Genomic DNA, 22,928 nt, shown 5'->3' with positions numbered 1-22,928 from the left:
GTACTAACCTCCACTGTATGGTGTTCTACTGTATGCCACTACAGTGTACGCTACCCCACTGTATGTCACTCCAGTTTACCACTACACTGTAAGTCACTCCTTTCTACACTATTCCATTGAATGCCACTCCACTGTACGCCGATCCACCGTATGCTATTACTCTCTAACCCACTCCACTGTAAGCCACTCCAGTCTAAACAACACCACTGAACGCCACTCCACTGTACGCTACTACACTATATGCTATTACACTCTACACCACACCACTGTACATTCCTCCATTGTATGCCACTACACCAGATGTTGCTCCACTGTAAGCTATTCTACTCTATACCACTCCACTTTTGATTATTCCTCTGTAGACCACTTCACTCTACGACACTCCAGTGTATACTATTCCACTGTATGCCACTCCACTATGGGCAACTCCACTCTATGCCACTTCAGTGTACTATCTTGCACTCGATATAACTCCACTCTACAAAACACTACTACCCTCTATGCCACTCTACTAGACTCTATCTATTTCGGATCACTGACATAACCTCGACAGACCGAATATCGACTGGACAAAATATCGATGACAAATTATCGACAACAAAATTATCGATTGACTATACTTAAACAACAAACCACAAAAATATCGAAACCACAATATCGACTACTAAAAACAACGACTACAACAATATCGACTAACAACATTATCGATTTCTAAAACATCGATTATAACATATTTATATGGAAAAACAGTCAAAATATCGAATACAAAAATATAGAAAGCAAATTGATCGATTTTTTAAAATATCGCCATTAATACATCCTTGAATAAATGACTTTATTATTTATAAATTGAGTCATACTAATCATAATTATTCAGATATTGTTTATATAAATAGATAAAATATATTATATATTTTCCTAACATTTACAACACACAATAAATACAAACATACATTTTATAATACATAAACAATGTTTCGAACCACTAAACATTTCTTACTGCAAATTATATATATTCCTCCACTTTACAAATATAAAGATAACATTACCTATACTAAATAAGGCCTTACACATTAAAAAAACGTTAATTGGCGTCACCCATATAAGGAAAGCAATTAGCATAACAGAGAAAAAAATTCAAATCCACAAATAAAAACAGACTATCAATTTAAACAACCAATCATATTTCTGAAACAATTAGACTAATACTATATAAACGAGATTACAGCAAACTAAAAATGCAGGATACATCTCCTAACTAAAGGAAGACGAAACTCTGCAGGATTTCTGAAAGAAAACTGATTGACTTCAACATAAACACAGCTACACATATCTAAAGTAAGTACTACTACATTATTAGTCAGCGAAAATCTAACTCTCAAACCTCACACCTATGTTTAAAAGCCAAATACCTAAAATATATGTATTTTTTTTTACTACTTATCCTACAGACAAAAAGAAAATACAGAAGACCTACACAACACCTGGACATCAAAAGTTACATATAAATAAGTAAGTATATATTTGAAATGTAAATTCGACATTTAATAGATAGGTAACTAAATAGAAACTAGCTAAAAACCTCTATCAAAATATCATAAATAGTAATGAAATATTTGTACACATTTTCTCAACTTCCACAGGTACAAAAAGATATACACAGAAAATAACAGTTTGAAGAACATCAACACCTGAAAATATCTACTTTAAATCATCAAAAGATTTACAGGTAAATTAAAAATGTATTAAACTGTATAATTCGATTAGAACATTATTTTTTCTAAAAATGTAATGACATTCTCTTTTAATTACCTCCTAGCACAACAATACAATCATGACTGAAGGAGCTAAATTCATTTATTCACAAAAAGGGAAAATGCTTCTTTGTTACATGGGATATGTCTACACTCAAGAGAAACAAAAAGATTTGAAAGTGTTTTGGAAGTGTACGAAATATTATGCCAACAAATGTTATGGTAGAGCTATAACTCAGGAAACTACTGTTACTTATACTAAAGAACATAATCACCCACCCAATGTAACAGAAATAGAGATTAGACAAATGCTAGATTCCCTTATAGAAGCTAGTACTAGAACTGATCAACCAACAACTGCTATTCTGAAACACCATTTAAGTGTACTTCCCCAACATGCTTCTAGCCAATTACCATCTATCGAATCCCTTAAAAGAACTGTAGCTAGACAAAAAAGAGCAACATGCACTACCCCTCCCACACCAAAAACTTTAGAAGAAGTCCAAATTCCCCCTGAACTCTCTGTAACTCACAATAAAGAAAATGTTATACTCTATGACAACAAATCTAAAGATAAAAGAATTATACTGTTTGCCACAGCAAACAACATGACTAAACGTACCCAATGCCAAACTTGGATGATGGACGGTACTTTTTCTGTATGCCCCAAACCTTTTTATCAATTATACACCATCCATGGTCATTTCCAAAATGCAAATATTCCATTCCTTTATGCCCTTCTACCAAACAAACAGCAAGCTACCTATCAAGAAATACTAACTGAAGTCATTCAACATACTAACAACTATTTTCCACAAAAAATTATCATTGACTTTGAAAAAGCAATGATAAACAGCATCCTTAAAACATACCCACACACAGCAATACAAGGTTGCTATTACCATTTTAATCAATGTATCTGGCGACATCTACAAAAATCAACCTTGAGTATCCAATACGCCACTGATAGCACATTTGCTTATCAAATCAAAAAACTCATCGCCCTAGCCTATGTTCCACTAACAGATGTAACTGAGCACTATAACTTATTAATAGACAGCCCCTACTATAAAAGAAATGAAGAAAGACTAAGCCCTATGCTTGACTACTTCGAAGACACATGGGTAGGAAGGCTACACAGATCAGGCCATAGAAGACAACCCAAATACCAAATAGCTTGGTGGAATGTCTACCTTAGCACACTAAATAAGGAAGCAAAAACAAACAATGCAGTTGAAGGATGGCACAATGCCTTCCAAGCAACTACAGGCCGAGGAACGCCTACCTTTCACAAATTAATACAATCCTTACAAAAAGAACAGAGTTACCAGGAGCTCCGAATGGAGCAATCAGTAACTTTGATCGGACCTAAACTCACCAAAGAAACTAAAAAAATGTATAACACACTCCAAAGTCAAGTTACCCTCTATCCAACTAGCAAAGGACTAGAATATCTATCAATGATTGCAAAAACTATTCTTCAAAACATTACATAACTATACACGTTAAATTAAGCATTTTTTTTTCTAAAATCCTTGATTACAACATGTAACAATTTGCAATTAAATTATCAAATACATAATATTAACATATATAAAATGTATTTAGATAATGTATTTACAAAATGTTACATACAACGTAAGTAAAGCAAAAATTAAAACAGTTTCCCCACCCATTAAATGTTCAGAAAATACTTACATTTCTGTTGCAGCTTCAAACGTAATCCAATTCCAAGCAATCCATACGACACCATTGCAAAAACCCATACAATCCATGGAAGCCCAAAAAAAAATGCAAAAATACAAGCAAATCCATAGCGACTCCTTTCCACTTTAATAGACACGAGATACGATAGAAAACCCGAAAAAAGTAATGTAGAAAAAAAAACGCTCCAGGAAAACTTGAAATCCCCAAAATTTGTGTGCAAAAATAAGAATATATAATACCCGTCACACAACTCTGATCAAAAAAGAAGGAACTCCTCAAAAACAGTGAAACGCGACGATAACCTAGAAAAAAAAAATTACATACCCACCCACACAAAAACACCCATACATATATAAATACACATATTTGTACACCAAACATATTATCTTAGTAACATTTAAACATATTACCTCACCTCACACACCTACAACAAAAACGCTGTAAAAATCAAATATCGTACACTCTACCTAACACCGAACACACAATCTTCTCTTAATAACCCTATCTATATAAACCTAAACACACCACACATACACTAACAATAACTTCATTAACTTGTAAAAAACAATTAAAACAAACTTACCCTCTCTAACGCGAAGCAGCATCCAACCGCGATCTGTTGAAGCACCAAATAAGCCTAAGTAACATTACGCGGTTAAAAAGTAGTCCCTGTATACAGCAAAATCCTCTTTAATATCTGTATTCCAATACTTAAAAAAATACACAGAGTATTATATTAAGTGTAAATAATTATTTAAATTGTAGAAAATTATTTCATAAATATTCATTACTTTGAAATAATTATTCAACTGTTATGTGATACTTTAAATAATATTTGATGATTTATAAATACATTTATAAAATATTCTATATGTAAATAAAATTTGCATCTATAACTTTGTTACAAATAAATTGTTATTAAAAATTGCAAATATTAGTTTAAACATTATGTATGTATATAAAAAAGTATTTTTGTGTTTATCTATGTAAAAATTAATATTATAAATATGTTCAATATCCATAATATTAATTTAAAAAAAATAACATGACTTTGTAAAAAACAAAAATGTTACTGTTACAAAAGAAATGTACATATTTATCTATGACAATATATTCAATGTCTATGTGAATAACATATGTGTTATTAAATAAAAAGTACATATTACCAATTTGTTTATTTAACTATTTAAATTACAATATATGTAAATAAACATAAAATTATGTTAATATCATTTATGTGTTAAAAACATATATATGTACTTCATATATTTTTTAGAATAATAAAAACTGTGTATTAAAAAATTTCAATTGAAATAAAAAATTATTCTCTACTTACAATTTATTGTTTATATGTTAATAAACTGTTTTTCATTTATTGCATTTAACCCTGTGTATGTTTCCTTCTTTATTATTGTATATAAATATTAATTGCATATGAAATATTCTATATAAAAAAGACTTTTAAATTTTAATATTTGTAAAAATGTATTAATCTTTTAAGTACTACAATAACAATAATTATAATGAGAACATAACATTTCTATGTAATGTAAAAACTTTACTATATTATCCTACCAATAATAATTATTTATATAAAAAATGTTTTTTTATTTCCACTGCACCAATTATAAACTCACAAAACCATACTACACATTAAAACCATACAAATTACAATTCCAATTACACCAATTGTAAAGTCATGGAAGGTGCTGGACACTGAACCCATACTAATTACTATTCCCACTCCAGTGGGTGCAAGAGTAGGGAAAGTAAATACTTCATATATTAATAAATAAATAAAAAATAATATCAATATAATTTATTTAACAAATGATTAACTATTTAATTTAACATAATAATTAATATATTAAAATTACTAATTAACTATCATTATTTATATTACTTACCTATTAATAATAAATTACAACTAATTACCAATAATTTATTAGATAATTAAAAAATTATTTTTCAATTTTTTTCTATTAAATACAATTAAATAAAAGATATATTAACTTTTAACACATACTTTTACTACGCATACCTTTACAACAAAACTTTAACAAAGCAAATACCATTACACCACATTTATTTACAACAAATGTTTTTACAAAGCAAATACCTTTACAACGCATAACATTACAACATAACTATTTATAATTATATAATATTTTGTTTAATGTATATTAATAGAAATATATTTTATTAAATGTATTAAAAATTAACTAATTTAATGAAAATGTAAAATCACCTTATTTTTACCCTGTACCCCTCTACCCTAAAACCCCAAACTGACCCTGAACCCTAAAAACATCCCTTTACCCACAAACTGAAAACTGACCCTGAACCCAAAAAATACCCCTTTAGCCACAAACTCAAAACTGACCCTGAACCCTAAAAATACCCCTCTAGCGACAAACTGAAAACTGACCCTGACCCCTAAAAATACCCCTTTACCCACAAACTGAAAACTGACCCTGACTCCTAAAAATACCCCTTTACCCAAAAACTGAAAACTGACCCTGACCCCTAAAAATACCCCTTTATCCACAAACTGAAAACTGACCCTGAAACCAAAAAATACCCCTTTACCCAAATACTGAAAACTGACCCTGAACGCTAAAAATACCCCTTTACCCACAAACTGAAAATTGACCCTGACCCCTAAAAATACCCCTTTACCCACAAACAGAAAACTGACCCTGAAACCTAAAAATACCCCTTTACCCAAAAACTGAAAACTGACCCTGAACCCTAAAAATACCCCTTTAGCCACAAACTCAAAACTGACCCTGAACCCTAAAAATACCCCTTTAGCGACAAACTGAAAACTGACCCTGACCCCTAAAAATACCCCTTGACCCACAAACTGAAAACTGACCCTGACCCCTAAAAATACCCCTTTACCCAAAAACTGAAAACTGACCCTGACCCCTAAAAATACCCCTTAATCCACAAACTGAAAACTGACCCTGAAACCAAAAAATACCCCTTTACCCAAATACTGAAAACTGACCCTGAACGCTAAAAATACCCCTTTACCCACAAACTGAAAACTGACCCTGACCCCTAAAAATACCCCTTTACACACAAACAGAAAACTGACACTGAAACCTAAAAATACCCCTTTACCCAAAAAGTGAAAACTGACCCTGACCCCTAAAAATACCCCTTTACCCACAAACTGAAAACTGACCCTGAACCCTTAAAATACCCCTTTACCCAAACACTGAAAACTGACCCTGCACACTAAATATACCCCTTAATCCCCAAACTGAAAACTGACCCTGAACACTAAATATACCCCTTAATCCCCAAACTGAAAACTGACCCTGAACACTAAAACGACCCCTTTACCCAAATACTGAAAACTGACCAAGAACACTAAAAATACCCCTTTACCCAACAATCCAAAGCTATAACATTTTTAATATAATTATATACTTACCAACACTTACGTTGTAATGGTATGCATTGTAAAAATACCTGCATAGTTAAAACATTTAATCTAAATACATGCGTTACTATGGTTTTAGCGTTGTAAAAGTTTCATTGTAAAGGTAGTGCATTTTAAACGTTGTGTGCTAAACGTTTTATACCTTAATTAAATATTAATATTTCCTTATTTATTATTATATTACTTCCCAATCTATTCCCCTATAAACAAACAACCCACTCCAGAAAAGTAAAAATTTAATGTAACATAATTAGCAATTAAACAATTAGATGACATTATTTACCAATTATATTTTAAATAATGAACATTAATTTTTTAATGAGCAATTAATTAAATATTACTACCAATTAATAAAATTACATATTTAATTGATTATAATTTAATTACTTCCCACCCTATTTCCCTATAAACTCACAACCCCCTACATAACATAAATTACTTAAAATAACATAAATAGCAATTACTCAATTAAATTATATTATTTACCAATTAAAATGTAAATAATTAAAATACATTATTTAAGTTACAATTATTAAAATATTACGACCAATTAATATTTTTAACTTTTGTAAATAATAATAATAAAATTACTTACCACCCTATTCCCCTATAAACCCACAACTCGCTACATGACATTAAATTTATACAGTTACATACTTAGCTATTATTCAATTAAATTAATTACCAAATAAATTTATTAAAATTAAAATCTATGATTTACTGAACAATTATTTAAATTTAAATACCAATTAATACATTTACATATTTAATTATTTACAATTAAATTACTTCCCACCCTATTCCCCTATAAACCCACAACCCGCTACATGACATAAAACATTAAATTTTATATTTTTAACAATTATTCAATTAAATTAAATAAATTACCAATTAAATTATATATAATTCACATTTTTTATTTAATTAACAATTAATTAAATATTAATACCAATTAATTAATTAACATATTTAATTATTTATAATTAAATTACTTCCCACCCTATTCCCCTATAAACCCACAACCCGCTACATGACATAAATTATTTAAATGAGCATAATTAGCAAATAATCTATTAAATTAAATTAATTACCAATTAAATATTATATATTAAATTAAATTTTAAATTAACTATTAATTAAATATTCATACCAATTAATAGATTTACATATTTAATTAATTATATTTAAAATACTTCCCACCCTATTCCCCTAAAAACCCACTACCCGCTCCTAGAAACTATTATAGTAATTTAATAATTTTATTAAATTATTAATTATTTTTTTAATTATTTCTATGTAAAAAAATAAATAAATACAATATATTTTAACAAGAAATGTATTTATAAAACATTAAAACAGTGTACATTTAACTATTAGATATTATTTATATCCATATTAAGAGTCGATATCATGACAGTCGATATCATGACAGTCGATAACACAACTTTCGATATTTTTAAACTACTAAACAAATCGATATTTTTTACTAACGATATTACTTACTCGATATTTTAACTATCGATATTTTTTTACATACATAACAATAGATAAAAAATACATCGATATTACTTACCTCGATATTAATGCCATCTCGATATTCTGGAGTCGATATTATGTCCATTCGAAATAAAACACTCGATATTAAGACTGTACACCATCTATTTCCATACACTCCACTGTCTAAATTTGTACTCAGCTCTATGTCCATACACTCCATTGTAAAATATTCGACTCCACTATACAACAGTTTCCAACACTGTACAACACTGCATTCCACTCTACTGTATGAGGCGCCACTCCAATTTATAACAGTTTACTCGACTCTGCACTATGTCAATTCAATGTATGGCAATCCACTCTATGCAAATCCACTATACCCTGCTCCACTGTACGCCACACCACTGTAAGCCACTTCACTCTACGCTATTCCAATAAATATAATTCCACTCTTCTACACTCCACTGCACGGTATTCCATTGTTTGTTACACCACTGTACAGTAATCCACTCCGTGTCACTACAGCCACTACAGCGTATGCCACTCCACTCCATGCTGATCCAATGTATGAAACTTTCCTACAATCTATAAACATCTACTGCACTTTATTGCACTCTACAACTCTCTATTTCACACTACCCCCGTACACTCCGGTATAGTTTTTTGTGACAACACAGTGTATAGTCAAGTGGTGAGTTATAGTTAGTGTTGTCTGGTTAGAGAGCTAAAAACAGTGAGCCCGATTCATAAAAGTAATCTGAGACAAAATCCTAACTTTGTGACTTTCGGTATTCACAAAGTGCATTTAGGAGTAATAAAGTTAGGAATCCTAACTTTACTACTCCTAAATGCACTTTCTGAATGCCGAAAGTCGTAAAGTTAGGATTTTGTCTCAGATTACTTTTGTGAATCGGGCCCAGTGTGTATGGAGGTGCACTACTTTTAATAATTTGAAAGTTGGTGATAAATTGTAAATGAAAGATATAACCATAACTTCAGAATTTCTAATGTTTGTGTAGTTCAAGTTGGTTTGTATAGGGAAAAAACCTTTTCCTAACTATAAGTAAGCTTTAACCTTTGTCTTTTTCATTATTATATATATTAACAATATATTAATACTACATGCTTATGTTTTCTTATTGGAGGTTTGCATGTGGTTTCAAAGAAAAAGAGATCCAACTGTGAATGATTCCCTGTATTTTATAGTAGTTTACAGTGCTTAATTCATTTTCCAGATGTATGATATTTAGCTTCACTAAACAAATAATAAAACAATTCTTTACTTTCAATGTTGGTAAAACAATGCTTTCACAATGGCAGTGCTGCTCTTAGACCCTTTACCAGGCATACCTGACAAGTTCGTCCTGGCGGACCTATTTTAGATGCAACCATTGAATCTTTCCCAGTGGGCTAAAATAGACTTTGTAAAGGCAGACTCTTTCAGCAAAAATTTGCACTCCTACATATTGCACTTTTTTTTGTTTCTTTATATTTGTCTTGTTAAGCTTACACTATGGTGGCAATGTACTACAAAAAAAGCATGCTTTAAATGACGTTTTTATTTTCCTATAATGTACTTTGCATTCAACATTTGATTTATAGGAATAAATAGTGCACGAAAAACTCTAAATACTAGCACATTATCTCCAACAAAAGCACATATTTCTGAAAACATTGACACACATATTTGCAGTCTCAGTTAAAGAATAGAAAATGAATGACACTCAAATGCTTAAAATCTTTCGAAAGAGCACTAAAATCAATTAATAAATCATGTAATATAAAAAATAAAGAACGAGTGTCATGGGTGATATGATCATACAGTGTCATCTTGGGGTTCAGATGCCATTTTTAAAACCACTAGGCCATTGGCCTGATGGTTTGTAAAAGTCACCAAAACCCCTCAACATCAATATAGGCCCACATTCTACAGTCATTCAATATGTATTCTCTCTATATATTATATATATCTAGAATAAATCGTGACTCCATGTCAGAGTGCACATCCAAGTTATTAAAACTGCCTAAAAAGTTGTTGACCTTATATACACATTTTTTCACCATTTTCCTTTCTATATTTTTGGGAAGATGAAAAACACCGTACCAATATCAACCCTAGAAAAGGCCAGTGTTGTCTGGCATTCAGTTAAAGTATTTACGCATTTCAGGAGTGCACCACCGAAATTACATGTTCAATCATTGCTTTTTTAATCAAATTATTTTAAAATTGTGCTGGCACACTTAGCCTCATTCCTTTCAAATAATTTCTTGTAGATGAACTCTTATAATCTCAGTGAAAAGAAATAAGGGCCTTGTTCACAAAGGTAAACTTACACTTTGGGGCTCATTACGATGTTGGGCGGAAAGCCTCTGCCCCACAGCCGGAATCTTCCCGACTACGTCGTAGTCCTTCTGACTCGGTCGGTTTACAGTAAGGCCTCCTGATTACGATGTTTGCAGTCGAAACGAAAACCGACCGGTCATTCCGACTTGGTTCTGATCATCTCTTGGAGTATTCCTGTCTGTCGGAACCGCACCGTAATCCCCTATGGATGGTGTTTCTGCGATCGGGATTACGATGTCAGTTTCCAACAGCCTTTCTGTGGCTGCCTTTTCGACATGGAAAGGCTTTTGGAACATGACGGGCCCCCTAGCCCACGCAGCCTACGGTTGGGGGTACCTAGGGTACTCACCTGAAAAACCCTGCAATGTGTGACAGGCACTATGGGGTGCCTGCTACAGGATGCAGGATTTTACACACACACACACCATTTTCCCATAGGAGCCTGTGTTACGGTCAGTTCTTGGGCGTAACATGGGCTCCCATAGGAAAAAATGGGAATTTGACCGACCAGTGTTCGCTCGTATCGTAATCAGGTGGTAGGAACTTTTGACCGCAAGCCGGTTGGTCCTGACTCCGAAACGGTGACGGGCAGAGGCTTTCCGCCCAACATCGTAATCAGCCCCTTTGAGTGAGTTTACAATTGTTTGCTATTCACAAAGGTATTGTAGCAGAAGTGTCTTTACAACTGCGTAGTCTCCGCACATGAAAAGATAGGACAGTACTATCTCCACATTCAGAAAGATACTACAATTCAAATGCCTTTGTGAATAGTAAGCAATTGTAAAACTTAAACAAAATTGTAAGTTTACTTTTGTTAATCAGGCCCAAGCAAGCTAACTTCGGTCTGAAGTAAAGTGGCTATTTATGCCCCATCGCTGTTGAAGCTGATGGCCTGCCGCTGAGGTAGACTGTCAGATGATGGCGCTTCATGGGGCAAGTAATGGTGATATCGATACTTGCTAGTGGCAATGTTAATGTATCTTTTGGTAGATGTAGTGTTTAAGCAGTTACATACATATCTGTTCTATGTAATTCAGGTTATATCACTCAACATGTGTGGTGCTGGGGGTAGTGTTAATGTTGTAGTCATTAAATAATACTGCTGTGGAGATGGTTATGCAACTGATGGGTTATTATGTTATAAGAGTGACCAGTGTGGAAGGATAAAAGGAGGGTTTTCCATGAGGTCTTATGCCGGACCTATTTCCCTCCTTAAATAAGGAAATTAGTTAGACTATTACTCTGTAGGGCGTGTGCCTAACAAATGCAAAAATAACAATTGATGGACAGAATGAATGAATGAATGAATGATGGATTTGTAAAGTGCATGGCTGCCCTTAGGCTTCCCAGCGCTGTGCAGTCAGGTACTGAGTTTGGGCAAGTTAAACCTCACAGATATTGCCTGAACAGCTATGTTTTGATTTTCTTGCGGAATTGTGCCCCCCCTCTATTTCCAGTGGTAGGGCGTTCCATAATTTGGGAGCCAGGTGGGAGAAAGATCTTCCTCCCCATTTTTCCCTTATGACTTGGTCTGCACTAGCCTTTCTTCTGCGCTGGAGCGCAGCTGTCTCTTTGGAATATAGGGGGAGATTAGATTTCTTATTTTTTTGGGGCCTTTCTTTGGTCCCACTCTGTGAGTTATGACCAAAATGTTGAACTTTATTCTGGCCTCCACTGGGAGCCAGTGAAGTTTCCGCAGTTGCTTTTTTACTGATTCCCGCGCCAGTGTGTTACACAGTATTCTTGCAGCAGCATTCTGGGCTATCTGCAGCGTCTGAATAACATATTTGGGTGCCCCCAGGTATAGTGAATCTCCATAATCCAGTCGTGAGGTAACCAGCGAGTGGATCACTGTCTTCCTTAGTTGGGTGGGTATTCTGTCTAGGATTTTCCGTAGACTTCTGAGAAGTCAGAAGCAAGTTGCTGTGACCTTATTGGCCTGTGCAATTGATGGAGCAAGGATTCGCACATAAAGCGACTTGCTCGTATTCAAGAACCTCGAATAACAGTATTAATACATAACCAACATGTTTGTCCTACTAAACTTTCCTTTTCCCTACATACTGGGTGTCCGAGTAAAGCTTGCTTATGTGTTTTCTAATCCTAATACGCTTGCAAATAAAATGGCTGCTGCTACGTGGGAATTTGTACTGCGCATGCGTCGGTCATACCCATGTGCCGTGACGTACTCGCAGCTTTGGAGGAAATCTGTCGCATCTGCGCACTGGAGCTAAGATGGCTGCTTTGTGTTCTCACATGCGAGAAGCTTGCATTGCTGCTTTTGCTAAGCTGTTTGTTCTGCTTAATCCTAATGCTATAGTTTAGTATAAAGTAATGGGTATAGAGTAGAAGTTCATGGTATACAGTGAAATCATTTATTCTGTGTTCTAAAACTGTTTCCTTTTACTTTTCATGTATCATAATCTTTGGGCCAGAGGGATGAGAAAATCCTTTTGCGCACGGCACTCTACAAGAGAAGGGTTGAAGTCATCTGTCATTGAAACCCAGCCAAGACAAGATACAGCTAAGATGCGCCTGGGAAGCTGACCTCTCCCCTCAGTTGAAGAAGCCAGAGGGTACCTGTTGAATTAGAATCTATTTATTAATAAAGCGACCATTGTGAAGTGAAATGCAGATGTAATGTGAACCTGAAAATGATGGGCGGGAACGTAAAAAATTAATATTCATTGCTGAAGTAACAAAAATTTAGGTGGTGTGTCGACCTCTCCTACTCTCTTGACCAATCGAAATTGGGGATCCTTACACTTGCAACATTGGGGGGTGGTACACTGACCTGGAAAATAGTATAACTAGCATAGGTTTAGCTAGAGAAATTGTCCGACATGTCCGAATAGCTGACCTGTCACTGACCCAACGCACTCAATAGCTGATCGAGAAAAGAGGTGCTGCGAAGCACTCTGTCAGAAGGCTCGCTGACCCAATCGTGGTTCTAGGACCTGAAGTGCTGGTGAAGAACTTTGCTGGGGAATTCGATAACCCATTTGGGGTTTTGACTGATAGCTGCAGAGAGGGAGTAGCGCAGGCGTTGCAACTGAACTGCGGGTGCTGGTCTCAACTTTCGGTGGTCCGGTTCTGATCCAAATCTGGTTTTCCTGTCCTGTCTCTGACCTGCACTTGCTGGCCTACTGGTGTTTGCAACTTTCGGGGTTTCGGTCCTTACCTGACCCGTGGCTAGGGTTGGTCTTCACACCGTTCTAGGTAAATATATATCTGTGTGGGAAACAAATAGTATATTTTGCGTCCTTTTCCTACCCTCCTTGAATCTTGTTAAAATCATAATTGCATTCCTTTTCTTTCCCCCCTCCTTTGGGATAATTAATAAAATCGTGATTCTTGCTATTTTAGCATGACCCATTTTTCTCCTATCCTTTAGTGTTGAAGATAAAGAACTGTTCATGAAAATATAGATGTTCCTTTTCTTTACCCTCCCTTAGAAAAGCTAAAGTGGTTATTCTGAATTCTTAGTGTGTTCCATTTTTCTTACCTTCCCTATAGCTACATGGTTACTTCATTTTCGTCATTACAAATTGAGTTCTTTTTCCTTACCCACCCGTTGAAAAGCGATTATACTGTGATTTCTAGCATGTCTCTTATTTACCCCGTCCTTTCGAAAACACCATTTCAAGTCTGATTACTGTGAGTTCATTACAGTATGTTCCCTGTTCTTACCTTCCCTTTAGACTTCTAAATGGTTGGCATAATATATCTTTTGCATAGTTACACGCTTTTCATGATTCCTATTATTGACAGCTTGCTTGCTGTAAACCTTTGGCTTATGATTTTGGATGAGAATTAGATAAACGTTTTCAAAACTTCTCGAGTCTGTGGTTATTATATGAGTGCATATTATTGTATTGCTACCATATCCTATTTATGCTAACTCCCTGATCCCACAGGTCCACGGATACCAGTGACCAGGAGTGTAAGTCAAGGGTATAGGACCTAGTAAATATTAATATCTGATAGTCAGTGCCCAGGTTACCTGTTCTAAATAATTGGGATGAAATTTGTATATGGGCCTAGGAGAATATCTTGTTAAAATTATAGACGGGTGACCTGGGCACTCGATCAGTATGTTATCTGGTAGCAGAGGAAAGGTTAGGGATTAGTTAAAGATAGGTAGGTAGGTAAATTGCTGCTAACAGTGAAAACTAAAATTGCTGCTAGATAAGTATTGATCGATCAAATATAAATTGTTTTGAAATGTTTTGAAATGCTCTAAAATATTATTAATGTGATGTTATATTGATTGATGTATTAACCAAACCCGTTTGTGATTGTTATATGTTTGTCTGGAATCCCCGGGGGCAGAATAGCGGGTGGTAAAAGGGAAGCCACATCGCAGTGAGGTCACTTACTCGCAGGAAGTTAGTGCATGGTCGTGCAGAAATGGAAGCACTATTTAGGGTTTTTCTGTATGAATGTATGAATAAATGATAGCAAAGAGTTCGCTGGCAAAACTTCTATTGTGATATCACCTAGTAAGGGTCACACGGAAGGAGTAGCAGGTTTGTTTGAGCTTAATTGATAGCAAAGGGGTTCGCTGGTGAAACTTTGGCCTTAGTATATATCCCGCAGTGGAGGAGTCCAGAGGAGTAGCAGGTTCTCTAATGCTTGTGTGAAGGGTAGGCAGAAGAGATCTATCCGCAGTGTATGAAAAGTAAACGGAGGAGATTGACTTGCAGTGAAACAAATCTTTCCTTTCTAGTTACTCGAGTACAGTGGCGAATGTTTACTGGTGTAAATTAAAACCAAAGCACTTGCACTTTAGATAAAGAATTTAATTTTACGGTACCTTGTGAAGGAGGGAGTCAGTTGCAGAGCTGCGCTGACGTCACTCAGTGCCGCGCTGGTATTGGTCGAGACAGCGGGCGGCTAGCTGAGATAGCACTGTAAAGGAGGGGGGAGTTCAGGAGCATGGGAACTCGTCTTACAAGAAAGACCATGCACTCAATGGTTGAGATTATTTGAGAATCGCATTTTGGTTGGTTGCAGGAAAATAAAAAACGCGCTGGTATTGGAAGTAATTTGTAAACAAAAAGTCAGGTGATCTTTGAATTTTATAAAAATATATGTGTTATCCAAGTCATCCAGAGATTCGACCTGATCCAAGATACCAAGGGTTTGCTAGAGATCAGGCGATAAGAGGTAGACCTCGCATTATGAACGGAAGTAAGAGAAACATGCTGATTGTAGACAAAGTACAGTATTATTTCAAAAAAGACAAACCCATTAAAACTAGAGAAGGAGTCATTATTCCACCACCAAACACTCCTGCATCATTTATGATGTTTGTCAGAGGTTATCACTCCTGTGTATGGTTAAAGAACTGGGTGGAATATACTAAAGATGACGGAACTTTAGCATTTCCCGTAGAAGGTACATTCAATGCAAGAATTTTGTTCAACCTGGGAACCCGAATGAATGATTTACATCCCAGACCTAGATTAACGCAATATGAGGCATTAGAGGAATGGGAAATAGAGGCTTTTGAGCGAGACAGACCCAGAATTGACAAAGGGTTGAGTAAATTCTATCCTAAGGTTCAACGAGAAACTAAAGACAAACAAATGAAACGATAGAGACAGAACATGTTAGTTGAAGGATTATATCCAGTACTAACCGGCAAAAGGTCCCACGGGAGGTAAAAGAACTGAGTAAACAAAACATTTAGGGCCAGATGTAGGAAGGCAAATACCGGTCAGTAACGACCGATTTCAGCCGTTATCGACCGGTATTTGGAGTTTGGGATGTAGGGGCATGTTAAAATACAGATTCGGTAATTTTACCAAATCGGTAATTTTACTGATTTGGTAAAATACCGATTCGGTAAAATTACCGAATCTGTATTTTGACATGTAGGTAGCACTGTAATCAGTGCTACAGGGGTTTAAGAATTCGTTATTTACCACCAACTAGAAGTTGGTGGTAAATAATGAAAACCCTTTATAAAGCATTTTTTTTGCTTTCTAAACAGTGCCGTGTTGCAGACATACATGCCCTAAGGGCATGTATGTCTGCAACATGTGCACCCATGCACAATTGAGGGGTGCAACAGGGTGTCAAAGTGACACCCTGCCACCCTTCAATGTTTCCCCCAATTACCGAATCGGTATTTACCGATTCGGTAATTGACATTCATTCCTATGGGCCTCCAGGCCCATAGGAATGAATGGCAGTTACCGAATCGGTAAATACCGATTCGGTAATTACCGATTCATACCGATTCGGTAATTAAATCAGTAAAATTACCTACATCCCGATTGCCAGTTCTTGAATACCGAATCGGTATGATTCGGTATTTAAGAATCAGTAATCTGGGAATACCTACATCTGGCCCATAATGACTAGTGGTGATTCAGACGATGATTATTTGGAGGATTTAGTAATGAAGAATCCACCACCTTATAATGATGAGCCTAGATCCCTAAATCCGAGGAACCCATTTGTAAACCCTACTTATAATGAGGGACCGAGTATGGTAAATCCAAGTGCCCCAGGTTTAAACCCACCCTTGATTCCGCAAATAGTACACGAAACGTCCATGGAAAAGGTACTACAGGACAGAGAACGAGAGGCTTTAGTCAGACAAAGGACTGAACTAATTCAGAAAATTTCCCAATTAAATACAAGTCCTGAAGCTTTGACAATCCCAGTAAGTATTGGCCCAGTTGTTCCTTTGTACGGGGATAAGCAAGGTAGTCCAAAAGCTCCAGTTATAACTACATCAGTAGTGCAGCCGAGAAAAGAGCCCTTGGTAATAGACGACCAGGCAAGCGAATGTGAGTCTGTAATCTCTTTAATGGACTTACCAATAAGGGAACCAGAAGGTAGTTCAATGAGAAAGAACACTCCTTTAAATTCGAGAGAAGTCCAGACAGAGACATCTTCTGGTACAAGAAGTGCCACGGTAGTGACCCCTGAAGAAATAGACAGATGGACCCGAGAAATAGAAAGACCCAAACCTCAGCCAAAACCATTAGACATATATAAACTAAGAATCGAATTGGAAGAATTGATGGCTGGGAATGTGGGATTGGACAGACTGAACACTCTTAATGAAGATGAACTATTATTCATTTGCAAAAGTATTACCCAAATACAAGAGTGTACCATGAGAAATTAATGGACACTGCCGCTAGCATGGGAATTGACATTGGCAAATCTAAAGTGTTGCAAAAGCTATACCGAGCAGAATTCTCTGATAAAGATTTAGAAAACATGAACGTGTCAGGGAGAAAAGTGCAGATAATGGAATTACTAAACCTGTTACAAAAATGGGGAGACTTTGAAAAATGGAAAGCCAGGTAGGTTAACAAAAAGGAAGAGGCTCGCTCAAAACAAATGACTTCTGAATATGTCCTAAAAGAAGCAGAAAAGGTGGACAAATTATATCCTATGCGAGGAGTGCCAGGTGGAGGTTACGTACATGTGCCATGGTCCCGACAGGATATTGTATCCTTTACAAATGACTTCCCAAAATTGTGCGAAAAACCTGTAGACTGGTAGAGGCAGGTCGAAAGATTTGTGAAAGTTTCCAAATGCCTCTTGAAAGATCTAGACAGATTCTGTGACATTGTGGTTCCTGTAGATTTGTGGACAGAATGTAAAATTGCTGTTGAGTGGTCTAGTGAAGAATACCCCAGAGACCCAAAGACAGGGGCACCTTCCGAGGATGTCATGAAGAAATATAATCAGGTGATACTGTACCTGAAAGGTAAGGTGCCTGCAAAAGAGACTGACTGGACTAGGATAGATAGAACCACCCAAAACCGAGATGAAACTTTTCATTCATACTATGAATGTCTGTTACAAGTGTGCAAGACATACAGTGGGCTAGATGATAACGAAATGAAAGACATGACCCATTTCATTTATCGATTTGTGTTAGGGTTAAGGCCTGAGATCTCACAGTGGATCAGAGACAATAAAATCTGTTGGCAGGTCAAGCCAATTGACGAGGTCCCTAAATATGCTAAGTATTGTGAAGACGAGCTAGAAGATAAACGAAAAGAGTTGAAAGAAAAAGTCATGTGGGCACAGGTAAAATTAGCAGAGCACCAAGAACAGTAGTTAAGCAAATTGACTAGTAACCAGAGTCAGGGCCCTGGGAATGGGGGAAAGCAGAGCGGAAAAATGAGTAGAGAAGAGACAAGAAAGAAGTTTCCCTGCCATGGGTGCGGAAAGATGGGACACTGGAGGGACGAGTGTAAGGCTGTGCAGAATGGTAATGTGCAAATTAATGATTTAAATCCACAGACGCAGAATGAGGTACCACGGAAGACCCAACAACAGGTAAAGCAGAATCAGTTGCCTCGTGCACCTAGGCCAAATTATAGGAGCAAAGCATAGCAGGGTGAAGACACCACAAGTTGGGAAGGAAGGGAGAATAGAGATGCAGCAACTTCACAATTTCTGTTAAACGTCCTCTGTGACGAACCTTACTGACGGTGCCTGAGGGGGGAGGACGAGGAGTGCGTGCTTGGCGCCTCCTTGCCGGTGGACCAGTCAGGGCCAACATTGAAGGAAAGGTTGATGGAAATGATGTAAATTTTCTGTTGGACACTGGTGCTACCCGTTCTACTGTGAGAACAGTGGACATTCCAAACCTACCCCTCTCAGGAGAAGCAATCCAAGTAGTGGCTGTTTCTAATAAACAGATTAGTACCCCAGGTACAGAGCCCATGGAAGTCAGAATAGGTAACTTTAAAGAAATGCACAGATTTGTTGTCTGTGATTCAAGTCCTGTGAACTTATTAGGACGAGATTTGTTGTGCAAAATGAATTGTACCATCTTTTGCACTCCAAATGGTGTTGAAATCCAAACCCCAGATGAAGACGGAATTTACAAAGTAATGTTAGCAAGACCAGAGACTGAAATTAAAAAGCTTACAATACAAGATTTACCAGAAGAACTCCAACAGACAGTAAAACCAGAGGTATGGGATTTTACTGGAAAAGACGTAGGATTAATGGCAAATGTGGACCCAATTAAAATAGCCATAAAGGAAGCTGCAGTTTACCCAAATACTCGACAGTAGAATGCAGAAGTGAAAGCAGGGGTTGCTATAGAAATCAAACGGTTGCTAGAAGCAGGCATTTTGCAGGAAGTGTTGAGCAGTCCTTGTAATTCTCCCATAATTGGCATAAAGAAACCAAGTGGTAAGTACAGGGTCGTACAGGACCTGTGCAAGGTTAATAACATTTTTGCTCCTTGCTGTTCTGTCGAGCCAAATCCTGCAGTAATTTTATACCAAATACCGTGGAATGCTGGATGGTTTACAGTCCTTGACCTGTGTCATGCATTGTTTTTGATCCCATTACATCAAGACAGCAAATTTATTTTCTAATTTGAATTCGACAGTCATGTCTACGTCTGGAATCGTGTTTCTCAGGGGTACACAGAAAGTCCTTCGATTTTTAATCAAATTCTGAAAAAATGCCTTGAATCTTTGATATTGCCCGGAAAATCAGTCCTGGTGCAATACATAGATGACCTCTTGGAGGCGTCTAAAAGTCGGAAAGACTGTGTTGTTGACGCCATTGCATTGCTGAACCATTTAGGTGAAGGAGGACGTAAACAGTCACCAGATAAATTACAGTTCTGTACTTCATCCGTAAAATATCTGGGGCACCAGATAGAAAGGGGTGTCAGGAAAGTTACCACAGAGAGAATTAGAATAATTCGAAACATGGAATTGCCCAACACTCGGAAAGAAATCAGAATGTTTCTTGGGGTTGTTGGATATTGCAGGCAGTGGATTGTGGGATTTGCAGTCCTAGCAAGACCATTGATAAAAATGACAAAGAAAGGAGCTAAGGACCCAGTGGAGTGGGATGACGAAAGCATGTCTGCTTTTGTGAAATTAAGAGAGTGCCTGTGTACAGCTCCAGCACTAGGAATGCCTGACTACTCGAAAGAGTTTGCATTGTTTTGTGACACATGAGACAATTGTGCACTATCAGTCCTGACACAAAATCATGGCTTAACAAGATGTCCGGTGGCATATCTTTCTTCCACATTGGATCCAGTGGCAGCTGCATTACCTGAATGCCTGAAAGCAGTAGCTGCAACATGCATGAGTCTTGAGCAGAGTGAATCCATCATTATAGGACATCCTGTAACTGTGTATGTTCCACATGCAGTTGTAATTTTGCTGACAGGAACAAAAACAGAGTATCTCACACCTAGTTGGCTAACTAAGTATGAGAGAATCCTTGTAGGTGCAGGAAAGGTAACCATTGACAGATGTAATATCTTGAATCCAGCTACCCTACTACCAAATTCACACTCAGCAGAAGTAAAGGGGGAAGTTGAACATGACTGCATTGATCTGACCGAGTTTAGTACAAAACCACGCCCAGACATAAAAGAAGAACCTTTAACTAATGCAGAATTTGAGCTGTTTGTAGATGGCTCTTGTATTAGACATGAGGAGGGAGGCCTAAGCGCTGCTTACTCAGTGTGTACTTTGGGAGGTCCAGTTGAAGTATCCTATTTACCTGGAGTCAAGTCTGCACAAGTAGCTGAATTGGTTGCATTGGTAAGAGCCTGTAAATTTGGGAAAAACAGGAAAGTAACCATATACTCTGATAGCCAATATGGTTATGGAGTTGTGCATGACTTTGGCCAATTGTGGATGCAAAGGGAGTTTCTGACTTCTGCGGGTACTCCCATTAGAAATGGAAATTATGTACAAGATTTACTAGAAGCAATCCAGTCACCAAAATAATTGGCTGTGGTCAAGTGTGCTGCTCACAAATCTGGCAACGACAAAGTGACAGCAGGTAATTGATATGCTGACCAGTTAGTCCAATATTGTGCAAAATACAAAATGGCTATTAATAAGAAAGTTGTGGTAAACGGAAACAGCTGCCAACTTATGATGCTAGAAGGAATAAATACATGGGAAGAAGTGAGAGACTTACAGAACACAGCAGAGCCAAAAGAGAAGGAAAATTGGGAAAAATGTGGTTGTCAGAGGTGGGTGGAAGATGGTGTCATTGTTTACCTTGATGGGATGCCTGTGTTACCAGACTGTTTGCTTGCTCCTATGGCTAGGTTGATACTTGGAGACACACATTTGGGAAGAGATGCTATGATACACATATTTAGACAGGCATGGTTCAACTCGAAATTCAGAAACATAGCAGAGGCACACTGCCAGAGGTGTCTGGTTTGTCAACAATTTAACCCGGGAAAGAAAACGGTAGTGTTGCCCATGAAAATTCAAAAGGCAGAGGGCCCTTTTAAACGACTACAACTTGACTTTATTCAGTTACCCCCTTGTTGAGGGATGAAGTACATTCTTGTCATTGTCTGCCTGTTTTCAAAATGGGTGGAAGCCTACCCCACACGCAGGAATGATAGCAACACGGTAGCTAAACTGTTACTTAGGGAACTTATACCTCGGTACGGTTTTCCAGTGACAACTGAATCAGACAGAGGAAATATTTCCATAGTGAAATAATAAATCAAATTTGCGCAGCATTCAAAATCACACAAAAACTGCACTGTGCATATCGCCCAGAGGCTTCTGAAGTGGTAGAACAATTGAATGGCAGAATCAAATCAAGATTGGGAAAAATGTGTGAATCAACTCAAATGGAATGGCCAGATGCTTTGCCCCTTGTTTTGATGGGACTTAGAAGTATTCCAGACCGGAACACCGGCTTGAGTCCCCATGAGATACTGATGGGAAGAGCAATGCGGCAAGCATGGGTGCCAGGATACAAACTGATAAGCATTTCTGATTTGGTGCTAGAATACTGCAATGAACTGACTGACCAAGTGCGTTCTATCTCTCACCAGGTTGGGGAAGACGCTGTCGCCAGACCAGCAACACCAGCACATGACCTGTGTGGTAAATAAATAATTAATTACCGGTACTATTTTTGAATACAGTGAATAAAACAGATAGCTCAATAAATAAGAGACAGGATTCGAGGTATCTTGAGTCTTACAGGCTTTAATCATGCATAAGGGAAGGGACAGGAACGGGATAGCCTGCATGGGAATAGACTGATGGCAGCTGCCGGGGGCAGGGAATGGCAAGATCGCGCTTTCAGTAACAGTACACAATATATATATACTAAAACAATTACATTACATTCAATACAGTAGGCGTAGCAGTAGGCGTAACTCGTAGCA

The sequence above is a fragment of the Lissotriton helveticus genome, chromosome 6, assembly GCF_964261635.1.
Source record: "Lissotriton helveticus chromosome 6, aLisHel1.1, whole genome shotgun sequence".
NCBI classification, from domain to species: Eukaryota; Metazoa; Chordata; class Amphibia; order Caudata; family Salamandridae; genus Lissotriton; species Lissotriton helveticus.
Note: the sequence above shows the minus strand (reverse complement) of the source record.